General features: G+C 39.1%; 1 pseudogene; it reads left to right on the plus strand.

The window, feature by feature from the left end:
- Positions 1-10776: 10776 nt before the first annotated feature.
- LOC138376443 (protein FAM136A pseudogene) lies at positions 10777-11168 on the plus strand (annotated as a pseudogene).
- The last annotated feature ends 1668 nt before the right edge of the window (positions 11169-12836 follow it).

Here is a 12836-nt window from a genome sequence, read left to right on the forward strand (position 1 = left end):
TGGCGCATGCCTGTAGTCCCAGCTACTCAGGAGGCTTAGGCAAGATGATCGCTTGAGCCCAGGAGTTTGAGGTTGCTGTGAGCTAGGCTGATGCCATGGCACTCTACCCTGGGCAACAGAGACTCTGTGTCAAAAAAAAAAAAAAAGGATATATGTCTTAGCTATAGTATTTCTTACCTGTAATTTTGGCTAAAGTAGCAAGACCTGACCTATCTCACATAAATCCATTGAAATGTTCCCCCAAAATACTATGAAAATATTAACGAATTCTACCTCTTGCTTAGGACTCCTTTAAATATTATTTATATATCCTTGTTAGAGTTTTTCTAAACAGATACATAGAAACACCATTTCCATGGGATGCTTATAAAAGATATGGTATAGAGGAGGTTAGGTCCATGAGCAAATTATTTTGGGAAGCACTTCATTCTCTACTTTCCTCTTGAAGATTCACAAATTATATTAAGCTACAAACAGCTCTGAAAAGTTCTGTAATAAAGAAACCTGCTAACTTTTTTAACAGCTTTATTGAGGTATAATTTATATACCATAAAATTCACGCATTTAAAGTGTATATAATTCAATGATTTTTAGTACATTTACAGTTATACAACCATCACCACTATCTAATTCCATATCATTTTCATTATCCCAGAAAGAAATCCATAAGCAATCACTCCCCATTTTCCCTCCCCCTAGGTCAAGGCCTACTTTTGTCTTTTTTTTTTTTTTTTTTTTTTTGAGACAGAGTCTCACTCTGTTGCCCAGGCTAGAGTGAGTGCCATGGCATCAGCCAGCTCACAGCAACCTCAAACTCCTGAGCTCAAGGGATCCTCCTGTCTCAGCCTCCCGAGTAGCTGGGACTACAGGCATGCACCACCATGCCCGGCTAATTTTTTCTATATATATTTTTAGCTGTCCATATAATTTCTTTCTATTTTTAGTAGAGATGGGGTCTCGCTCTTGCTCAGGCTGGTCTCGAACTCCTGAGCTCAAAGGATCCGCCCACCTCGGCCTCCCAGAGTGCTAGGATTACAGGCGTGAGCCACCGCGCCCGGCCCTACTTTTGTCTTTATTTAACTATTCTGGACATTTTGTGTAAATAGAATCACACAATATGTGGTGTTTTGTACCTGGCTTCTTTCACTTAGCATAACGTATTTGATCTTCATCCATGTTTATAGCACGTATCGATACTTCATTACACTTTATTACCAAAGAATATTCCAATGTATGGATATGCTACATTTTGTTTATGTCATCAGTTGACAAGCATTTAGTTTGTTTCCACTTTCTGACTATTATGAATAATGCTTCTATGAACATTCACCTAGGAGGAAACCTATTAATTTTATATGTGTTGAATAGCAGGCCGAAATTGTGGCCACATGCCTATGAATATGTGGATATCATAAACTGTCACTTAGAGATCTAAGCTGTCACTGGGAAAATATTGTATTAGCTTATCACTTTATAATATTTCTAGTAGAAAAGAGAGGACACCTACCTTTCAGTGCTCCAAATGAGAAGGAAAAGTTGTAATTTGGTGTCTTCATTATTAATCTTCTTGATTAAAAGAGAAGAAGGCAGGTCACCTGGGGAACAAGGAACAGTAACTAGGTCATTTCTTATGGAGAAGGGCAGGGTCAATCTCCAATTCTTCTTGGAACTTTGACAAAATTCTAGGAGCAAGATCATCAGGAGCAGATGGCTGATAAACCAGTTGCAGGTAATATCCAGAAATGATTTAATGTTACCTTGAGGGAAAAATAAGGAGACTATGTTGAAAAAAACATTCTAATTGATGTCTGCCTCTTGGAGCACTAACATTTTCACTTATGAAACCTATTAATTATTTTGGGTCCTGGTTTTTTTAATTTCTCCTCCCCTCTTTTTTACCTTAATACTTGCTGGCTTTCTTGGCATTAATGTCCCCTGGAGCATACCTTGGGAAATGCTGCTCTGGTTACCTCTGTTCTTAGCTTCATTTCATGAGCAAATTATTTCTCTTTCAGTCAAAAGTTATGATTTTCTCCTAGCAGCAGTCATGTGAGACTTCATAAAAACATCAAATGCCGAACCTAACAACCTGGCCATTTCCCCATATTTGGATTTTAGGACAGTTCAGTAATTTCTAATATAGGTTGGGGGTTAAAATGACTTACAGTCTTAAAATGAATAGTCAAATCCTTGAAATTTAAACACTGATCTAACAGATCATTCTTGCGTGGTTATGTAGACAAACTGAACTGACAGTGTGCATGGTAGCCAAAGTAAAGCTCCAAACTCCACAGGATGGATTCTTTTAAATTATATATTTTCTAAGAAAGAACAGTGATACAAATTCCAAAAACAGACCATATAAAACTTTTTTTTTTTTGAGACAGAGTCTCACTTTGTTGCCTGGGCTAAAGTGCCATGGCATCAGCCAGCTCACAGCAACCTCAAACTCCTGGGCTCAAGCAATCCTTTTGCCTCAGCCTCCCGAGTAGCTGGGACTACAGGCATGTGCCACCATGCCCGGATAATTTTTTCTATATATATTTTTAGTTGTCCATATAATTTCTTTCTATTTTTAGTAGAGACGAGGGTCTCGCTCTTGCTCAGGCTGGTCTCTGATGCTCTAACGATCCACCCGCCTCGGCCTCTCAGAGTGCTAGGATTACAGGTGTGAGCCACTGCACCTGGCCCAATATAAAACTATTGAAAGTTGGTTGCAATGCCTGTTCTTTACAGTAGCAGATTTATCTTTTTCATTAAGTTTCATTTAAGATATTGCTGAAATCTTCTAAAAAGCCAATAATTCTTAGTCTTTTTTGTTCTATGATACATATGAAGGATAATGATCATCAATGGGGCACTCTTGTAGGGTTATCTGCAATTCCCAGAACAAGCTGCAATTCTACCCCCTTTTTTCCCCACTCATAAAAAATATTAGAACGCAAATAAGTGGGAGTAAGGTTATAAAATGAATTACTGCTTATTTTTTTCTGGTGGGGAGCTCAGCTGAGCCTAAACAACCTAATATTCCTCTTGGGAAAAGATCTCAAACCACACAGCCAGAGCCAAACATATTATCATATGGAGTAAATTGGGGGTGAGATGGGGATTGTTGAGGGTTAGGGTTGAGACATGAGAAGCCTAGGAGTGGGACAGAACTTTGCCAAAGAGCAACCTGTGGACATGTCAGTTCTCTGAGCAAAAGCTGCTCGACCTTGAGGGGGACATCCCACTGATTAGGGATGTCTGCAAATGGACCCCACCTTGAAGCCTGAGGGCCACAGCCTGGATGTCTGCAAAGGGACCCAGGCTTGTAATCAGAAGGCAGAGAGAATGATCAAAGGATGTCAGCCCAGCAGATAAGAGCAGTTTGCTATTCTAAGCCTGAGTCAATGTTTCTATCTCTTTCCTGAGTTCAAGTCTCAGTAAATGGGGAACTAGATAAAGTAGAAAGAATTAGTGGTCTCTTTGTTCCCATTTGGATTATACACTTTACTACTGACTCATGATTTTATCTTTAACTTGTGTATCCTTGGCTAGTTTATTGTTACTTTGGGAGACCTCAAAACTTACACTCATGATATGTACATGTAAATCAGTGACTGATAATAATTGTTTGCTGAAAGAATAAATATTGATGTGGGGACTCCACTTGTGGCCTCCTGGCTCATGGGAATGCTGGAGGACCCCTGATTTCCCCATCACTTTATACTTTATCTCTGTCTCCTTTATTTCCGATCTCTTGCGATGTTCCTGCCTGGGACTCGATTTGTTGGGAGAGTGGCGAACTCCCGGCAGGGAATGACCAAGGTAAAACAGAAGCCAAATTTCAAGGGGAGTTTACCTCTTCAGAAGAACTCATCCTAAAAGAAGTGATTAAACACTGTCTTTCTCAGTCTGGGCATCTTGCATCTTGGACCTGCCCTTTTATCATTGTACTTGTATTATTGATAAACCTTGTACTATAGGAAGAGTTATAAAATAACCATTACCTAAGAATTAGAGAGCAGTATAGTGAGGGGATCACAAGGAGAAAAGGGGTTAATGTTCACAGCTCACCTTATTTGGTTTCTTCCTTTTATCTGCCCAAGCCTTGATGTATTTCCTTGGGTTTCAGGACTTTCCCATTCTTACTGATACCACGTCTCTCCTTTGCTGAGAGTGAGAGGCATTGAGCCCCAGACTGATCCTGAAAGAGAAAGATTCTCAAGAGCAACAGTAATGACATTTTGGGCTAGATAATCCTTTGTTGAGGGAGTGGGGAGGAGCAACTGTCTTGTGCATTGTAGGATGTTTAGCAGCATTTGTAACCTATATCCACTAGATGTCAATAATCTTCAGACATTCCAAATGTCCCCTGAGGCGGGAAATGGGCCCCAAGTTGAGAACCACTGTAATGGAGGTATGAAAAAGTCCTTTGTCTTTTCATTCAGTTGAGAGAGGAGAAATTTATTTAAATATTTTCTTTTTTTTTTTTAATTTTTTGCAGAGTTGGGGTCTTACTATGTTGCTCAGGCTGGTCTCAAACTCCTCGCCTCAAGCAATCTTCCCGCCTTGGCCTCCCAAAGTGCTGGGATTATAGGCATGAGCCACTGTGCCTAGCCTAAAATAATATTTTCTAAGGACAATAGGGGGAAAAAAGCAAAACACAAAAGCATAGCATTTATGGTTAGTGGTGATGGTAATACAATATTATGAATGTATACAATGCCACTGAATTAATTGTACACTTAAAAATCACTAAAATAGTAAACTTCATGGTATGTATATTTTACTACAGTTTTTTAAAAAGCATAGCATTGATCATATATACAAATTTCTGATCCTAATTTAACTAAATTTAAGAACAGATTAGCATTGCTAGTAAAGTTTAACAAGTACCTAGTTCAAGGTTCTTCTTTTTGCTTCATCATTATCTAGGAATTTCTACTTAAGAGCCCCTTTCTTAGGCTGTCTTGTTCCAGGCATGTGAGGCGAACTCCTAGCTAGACAGGACATTAGGCTGCTAATTAGCTCTTGGTTCACTGTCTGAAAGGACCATTATAGAAAAAGGGATCTTGGAAATCATCCTGTTTTACAGAGTAAAGAAAAAGAGTTGAGATCAAAACAGGTTGAGTAACTTGCATAGATTCATGGAGTTCCTTGAAGGATGTGCCAGGACCAACGCCAAGATACCCTGCTTAGAGTTGAGTGTTCATGCTGCCAAACCACACTAATGCTTGTACACGGATATATATTTTTATCAGAGACTGACAGTACCTTTTGTGAATTATAGTCATTCTTATAAAGGGAAAAAATGGCTAATGGAAAGAAAATGAATGCAGGTTAATGAATGGGAGTGAAATCATCTAAATAAATATGTCATTGAGAAGTGACTAAGGAGCAGCAGCACTTATTCTCAGGAAATAAGATATGCTAATCTACACAATGAAATGGGTATATATTTACATTATTTTAAAAACTTTGTGAAAATTTGCTTTCAAAAAACCCTGTTTCAGCCGTGAAAGTTTAATTTCTGTTCTCTGAACTTCCACAGCAATGTTTCCTGTTCACTGGTTCATGCTGTGTCTTCACCTGGAGGGGCCTTCACCCTCTTCCGCACCTGCAGACATTCTTCTTATTATTCAAAACTCAGATCAAATGTAAAAACTTCCCGGAACTTCAATCACCCTGGCACCTCCAAGAAGGAATTAAACATTTCTTTCTCCATGTTTCCATAGCAACCTATATACATAGGCCTTTCACCTACAGAGTGGGTTTTCATATTGCAAACTGGATACAATCTGATACGTAGGGAACTTGAATCACAGGGCTACTGATTCTATACCACAACTGCGATACAGAACCACTGCTGCTTGTTACAGTAGGAACATACAGTTGAATGCATGGCTGGCAGCTCATCCGGCCTCTTGCTCATGCTTGATGTTTGCAAACTGGGCTGGGATTTGTTTTGCATTGTATTTCACATCTGCATGATATCTATCATTAAAGTGAATAATAAAAGTGATAATAGCATGTGTAAGAAGTGCTGGGTTAATGACAGTACTGTGCAGAGCTAGGAAAATTAAAGGCCATGACTTGTGAAAAAGTCAAGGGTAATAAATTCTTTGAAAAAACATGTACTATCATTAGAACTGCTGGATATCAGATTATTAGAGTCAATGTTAATAAAGTTTTAAAAATTATCTTTTTGCAATGTTACTGCTTGGAAAACTTTGAGGCCAGACATGGTAACAGTAATGGGAAAGCTCTGCGGTGTGAAATTCAAGGGCCATGAGAAGAGTTCAGGCTTGTTTTTGTCTATTTTGATCAACCAATCTGTTATTTTTAGGCCACAATAACACAAACATCTTTATTGCTGACATTACTGAAGAAAAATAACTTTATAATTTTTCTTTGTTAAATCTCAGTTTTTTTCATTGAGACTATCACTTTTATTTATTTATTTATTTATTTTGAGACAGAGTCTCACTCTGTTGCCTGGGCTAGAGTGCCGTGGCATCAGCCTAGCTCACAGCAACCTCAAACTCCTGAGCTCAAGCAATCCTTCTGCCTCAGCCTCCCGAGTAGCTGGGATTACAGGCATGTGCCACTATGCCCAGCTAATTTTTTCTATATATATTTTTAGTTGTCCATATAATTTCTTTCTATTTTTAGTAGAGACGGGGTCTCACTCTTGCTCAGGTTAGTCTCGAACTCCTGACCTCGAGCGATCCTCCTGCCTCGGCCTCCCAGAGTGCTAGGATTACAGGCGTGAGCCACCATGCCTGGCCCACTTTTATTTTTTTGGCAGAGACCATCACTTTTTTTTTTTTTTTTTGAGACAGAGTCTTGCTCTGATGCCCAGGCTAGACTGCCCTGCCATCAGCCTAGCTCACAGCAACCTCAAACTCCTGGGCTCAAGCAATCCTCTTGCCTCAGCCTTCCAAGTAGATGGGAATACAGGCGTGCGCCACCATGCTGGGTTAATTTTTTTTTTTCTATTTTTAGTTGCCTGGCTAATTTCTTTATATTTTTAGTAGAGACAGGGTCTCACTCTTGCTGAGGCTGGTCTGGAACTCCTGACCTCAAGCAATGCTTCCACTTTGGCCTCTGTTGAGTGGTAGGATTACAGGCGTGAGCCACTATGCCCAGCCAATAGTATCGCTTGAAGAAGAGAAGTTCTTAAAATAGAGTCAGATTTATCAACCTTTTAACTTATTTCCTGCTTTAGAACACTTTCCCTGCACCAAGATCATAAGATATTTTGTATTATCATCTAGAAATTTTATTTTTTCCCTTCAAATTTAGATCTACAATCTACCTTGGATCGCTTTTCATGCATGTTGTGAGTTAAGGGTTGTTTCTTTTTTTCTCTCCTAGATTCTTATTCAAGTATCTTAGCATCATTTATTGAAAAGACTGTTCTTTCTCCACTGCTCAGCAGAACCACCCTTGTTAAGAATCAAAAGTTGATCAATGCATAAGCTCTTTATTCCATTCTGTCTTAATTCCTGTAGCTTTACACTATGTCTTTATATCCAGCAGAGCAAATTCTTCCTTCCAGTTCTTCAATCAGGTCTTGGCTATTTTTGTTACTTTACATTTCTGTATAATTTTTAGAATGTCAACTGGCACTTTCATTTTCCCCCCAGGGCTGACTTTCAGCAGCTAAGTTTCTATGGGACCATGTTTCAGTTAGATGTTTTAGTTAGTTTAGTTTAATGGCTTTAGCACTTTGAAAGGACATGATAATAAACACGGGCTGTAGTGTCATACTTCAGTTGGAATTTATCCTTGCCACTTTCTATTAGTGTTGTCCATGAGCAGGGTTCAGGCTTATTTATATCTATTTTGATCAATCATCTGTTATTTTTAGGCCACAATAACAAAAACATCTTTATTGCTAAAATTACTGGAGAAAAATAACGCTGTTATTGCAAATGTGAGACTATCTTCTTCCCATTGAGACAATCACTTTTATAAACACAAGTTAATTAAATTCCTTAAATTCAGTTTCATCAGTTGTAAAATGGGGATAAAAATATCTACTTTATGAGGAATAAACTTTTGTAAATGTGCTTAGCATAGAAAAGGAACTTGATAATGATTGTTCCTACATCTGTTCCTTCTTGGTTTGTGCAGTATATTTTTCTATGTCCTTCTCTGTTGACTAGGAGCAATGGCAGATCTGAGATGCTAGAACTTTTTGCATAATAAAAGCCTAACTTTCAGGAATTCGTGTTATCTAACTGGGAGAGTTTAGGGGTACCTCTAAAAATTATGTATGTGGATATGCTCTTCATAAATGTTTTATAAATTATGACGTACATTTTAAATTTCACCATCATTCTTCTTTTTCTCCTACTCCAATATTAGCTGTAAAACATGGGGGGGTATAGGTTTGGTTTCAATATGCATAATGAATAAAAATTCATGCTTGTGGCTGGATTGTTAAAATTCAGCACTGCACAGGTTTGTTGGCATCATGATAAATACTTCTTAGTCCAGTTCAGAAATATGTCATAACTATCACGACAATCCAGTAGACAATGTATCAGTCAGCTCTGAGCTTCATTACCCGCTTATCATAATTGTAACTTGTGCCTCATCTTTTTAACTTCAAACATTTGTATTTGCCAAAAAACCAATTTAAAATGTTTTCCCAGCTTGGCACAGTGGCTCATGCCTATAATTTTAACACTCTGGGAGACCGAGGCAGGAGGATTGCTTAAGCTCAGGCGTTCAAGACCAGCTTGAGCAAGAGTGAGACCCCATCTCTACTAAAAATAAAAGAATTAGCCAGACATCGTGGTGCACACCTGTAGTCTCAGCTACTCGGAAGGCTGAGGCAGTGGAATCACTTGAGCCCAGAAGCTTGAGGTTGCTGTGAGCTACAATGATGCCACTGCACTATAGCTGGGGTGATGGAGCGACACTGTGTCTCAAAATAAATAAATAAAATGTTTTCCCTGTTATTTTTCACCATCCCCCAAACATATATTTAACTCACAAAACACACATGTCATATATGTACATTATAAAGTTATAATGAATTCCCGTGAATATAATATCTGTCATCCAAGCCATGTACTCCTCTATTCATACTAACTGGCTTCTTATTTAAGATCTTTGAGAATTTGGCCTCTCTAATATATATTATTGGTTTAATATTCACTTAAAATATCCTCAAACTTATAGGATATATATAAGTATGGACAGCTGCATCCCAGCTTCAATGTGTGATTATTTTGCAGCTCATTAATGCTATGAAATCTGTGAACATATTTATTTAGAAAAATTGGCAAGCAGGCAATTTTGTCTCCAAGTCTATCTACATTTCTACGTGTCTGTGTATAAATGTGACTGCATATGGCCTCTTCTACACATTCAGAATTGAATTCTTCTCTCTCTCTCTCTTTCTCTTTTACTGTCACATATACACACATATTCAGACACACACATAAAGAAAAGGATAGATATAGAAAAAGAAAAGATAAAAACAGCTCCCATTGGATCCATCTACCATCTGTACTTTCCTATCCATCACTCTGCAAAATTGGGCAAATGTTCGCTCTTGTATTCATTTCCCTCCCTATTCCCTTATTCATGCTGGGTTGGAGACAAAGTGGGTGTGCAAAAGGCAGTCTGCTATTGCACATTTTCCCTTTTCAGTGACTCCATGGCTGCTGTCAGCTTACAGGAGCCATCATAGAGATGATCTTTTATGGATACGGGGGGAACTCCGAACACTTTGTGCAAGGTGCCTCATAGGAGAAGAGGGAATAATCTGCCAGCCTATTCACTTTGCTGCAATCTTGTCACCAGGTGGCAAAAGAAAATGTGCTGTCAAATGGCCCAAAAGCTTATCAGAGAGGAAAAGATTCAAGGGTTTAATAGCATCTCAGCTTATACAACCTGCTCATTTAATTCATAAGATGTCTCATTTTTGTATTTTGCTCTTCAATTTTAGTAACACTTATGCCTTTATGGTTGTAATCTTTTGCTTTTTCCTCTCTCTCTCTAGATGCATAAGTAAGCCTGGCATGGTGGCACATGCCTGTAGTCCCAGCTATTTGGAAGGCTGAGGTGCGAGGATTGCTTGAGCTCAGGATTTCAGAGGTGCTGCAGTGAGCTATGATTGTGCCACTGCACTCCAGCCTAGGTGACAGAGCAATACCCTGTTTCTAAAAAAAAAAAAAAAAAAAAAAAGATAAAATGTATAGATGCATATGTATATTTTATGTGTGTATATTTTTAATAATATGCATCTATATAGCATAGTTCAGTTTAATAGGCATTTATTGGCTGGGTGTGGTGGCCCATGTCTGTAATCCTAGCACTTTGGGAGGCTAAGGTGGAGGATCACTTGAGCCCAGGAGTTCGAGACCCCATCTCTAAAAAAAAAAAAAAAATACTTGGTGTGTGCTTATAGTCCCAGCTACTCATTGCTTGAGCCCAGGGGTTAGAGATTGCAGTGAGCTGTGATTGCACCACTGTACTCCAGTGTGTGCAACAAAGGGAGACCCTTTCTCAAAAAAAAAAAAAAAAAAAAAAAAAAAAGGCATTTTTTTAAGCACTTTTGTGCCATGTATCAAGGACACAGATGAATAAGATATAGATTCTGCTCTCGAGGAGCTTGTGGTCTAGTGGTATTTGTCTTTCTCAAGAGATGATTTAATACATAGGAATCATGTTTAAGTTATACTATATAGAGTATTAAAACCTAAAAGAACTTTCTAGAAGTGGCCAAGTCCACGTGGGTGCTAGCACGGTGCAGGGCAGTGCAGGGTCCGCATGGTGGAGTTGCAGCAAGTCCAGGTGTAGGAGGTGGTGGACTCCATGGTGAAGAGTCTAGACAGAGAGAACATCCAGAAGATGCAGGGCCTCATGTTCTGGTGCAGCACCAGCTGTTGTGAGGACAGCCAGGGGTCCATGCAACACTGCCTGCACCTCTGGCTCAGGCTCAGGCTTTGGTGACCAACGAGTTGGAGAGATCCAGGACTGCCTGGCCTGACACACCATGCATTGCAATGAAAAGGTCAAAGATTCAATAGATGTAGGGAGTAAGGAGCTTCAGGTGAAGTAGCAGCTGGACAGTTGTGTGACCAAGTATGTGGATGACCACATGCACCTCATCCCGACCGACCAAGAAGATGAAGGAGTCTCTCTCATCCACTGGGAAATAAAAGTCCTTTCCAGTGGCCATCAGGGCTGAGGGCAAGAGTCTACTTTTAAAAAGGAATGGGAATTTTAGTCTTTTAAGCAAATTCTATGAATCAAGAAATTAAGGATGGCAATAAGTGTAAGGCATATATATGTCCATTTGCCTCTGCACACTTGTTCCTTTATGTTTCAAACCTAAAAAGGGAAATGGAAAAAAAACCGGTGCTAAAATTTGGGTCAGAGATAGTACAGGAGAGTGTTTTAGGGCCTATATTTTTTCTGGTAAGTGCTTGTCTTGGCAGTAGAGATCTCCCTTGTACCAAGCCAGAGCCCTCCGAGGTGCCAAATTCTCATGACACAGGTACCAGCAAGCTGGAAGTGTCTTCTAACCTGCCTATGATCTGGTGCAGCTTGAGAAGTGTTTCTGTTTGTTGCCACCCTCCTGTTTACCAGAAGTGTCACCACACCATTTTCCATTAGCTGTAAAATAAAATCCATGAGATCACTAATTTAGAAGGGGAAAAAAGGTTTCTGGGTCTTTGTTTTACTTGATTTTGTTTTATTTATACAAGGGCACAAAGTTGATTTAAGATGTGGAGTTGGGAGGGAGAGTAGTTTGGATAAGAACTCTAAAAGGTTCCTTGTAGATATCCTTTTCTGGCCATCAAGATGTGGATGTACAGTTCTTAAAATTATTACACATTACATCTTTCAGCCTGGAGACCGTGCGAAAACATGAGAGGTGAAGTCACACTGATTATGGGAAGCAGAGCTTTCCTCTTATTGGCTGATAGGCCCTGAGGCTATCTGCGGCAGAGTGACAGGATAATATTGCAGGAACGCTTTCTCCTTGAAAAGAAAGAGGGTTTTGATTGTGGTATATACCAGTATCCAGGAAGGAATAGTAAAAGTGTGACTGTTGGCTACCTGATTAGAAGAAAGTTATTAAGTACTGGATTTGGAAGAACCTGGTTTTCATAGAACAGAATAGAATGAAAGCTTAAACCCAGCATGGCTTACTTAGCCCCCTGAATTAACAGAGCTCTATTGAGCCAATCCCCTGGCAACAGGATGTTCAAGGGAGAAAAAGTAAGCAAATTGGGCTAGGACAAGCTCTGACTCCCTTAGAGCAAAGTGGGGGCAGTCCCCCATTACCAAATACCGTTTTTGCCTGGGGCCTTTGCAACACGCAGTGTTCCTGTCCCAGCATGGCACCTCATGGTTTTGATAACCACCTCATTGTCTTTTTATCAACTTGTTACTTGAAATGATAATATAGTCTGTTTGCCGTTTCCAGGCTGTGATATATTTTCCTAGTGGTTTGGTTTAAAATAAATAAATAAATAAGATTTAATTTTCCCCTAAAAAAGAAAAAAGAAAAAAGAACTTTCCAGAAGGCACAGTCCAGCCATAGGAAGCAGAAGAGACTTAATTTGTGTATCATTTACATATAATTTTAATTTTTTTATTAAATACTTTTAATTTTTGAAATAATTTTAGACTTACATAAGAGTTGCAAATATAGTACAAAGAGTTTCTATATACCCTTCACTTAGGTTCCCTTAATATTAACATCTAACCCTAGCAAATTTATTAAAAGTAGGAAATTCTGCTGGGTGTGGTGGTTTATGCCTGTAATCCCAAAGGAAGTGGAGATGGGAGTATCCCTTGAGGCCAGGAGTTCAAGGCCA

Source organism: Eulemur rufifrons, chromosome 2 (genome assembly GCF_041146395.1).
Source record: "Eulemur rufifrons isolate Redbay chromosome 2, OSU_ERuf_1, whole genome shotgun sequence".
In the NCBI taxonomy this organism is placed as follows: Eukaryota; Metazoa; Chordata; class Mammalia; order Primates; family Lemuridae; genus Eulemur; species Eulemur rufifrons.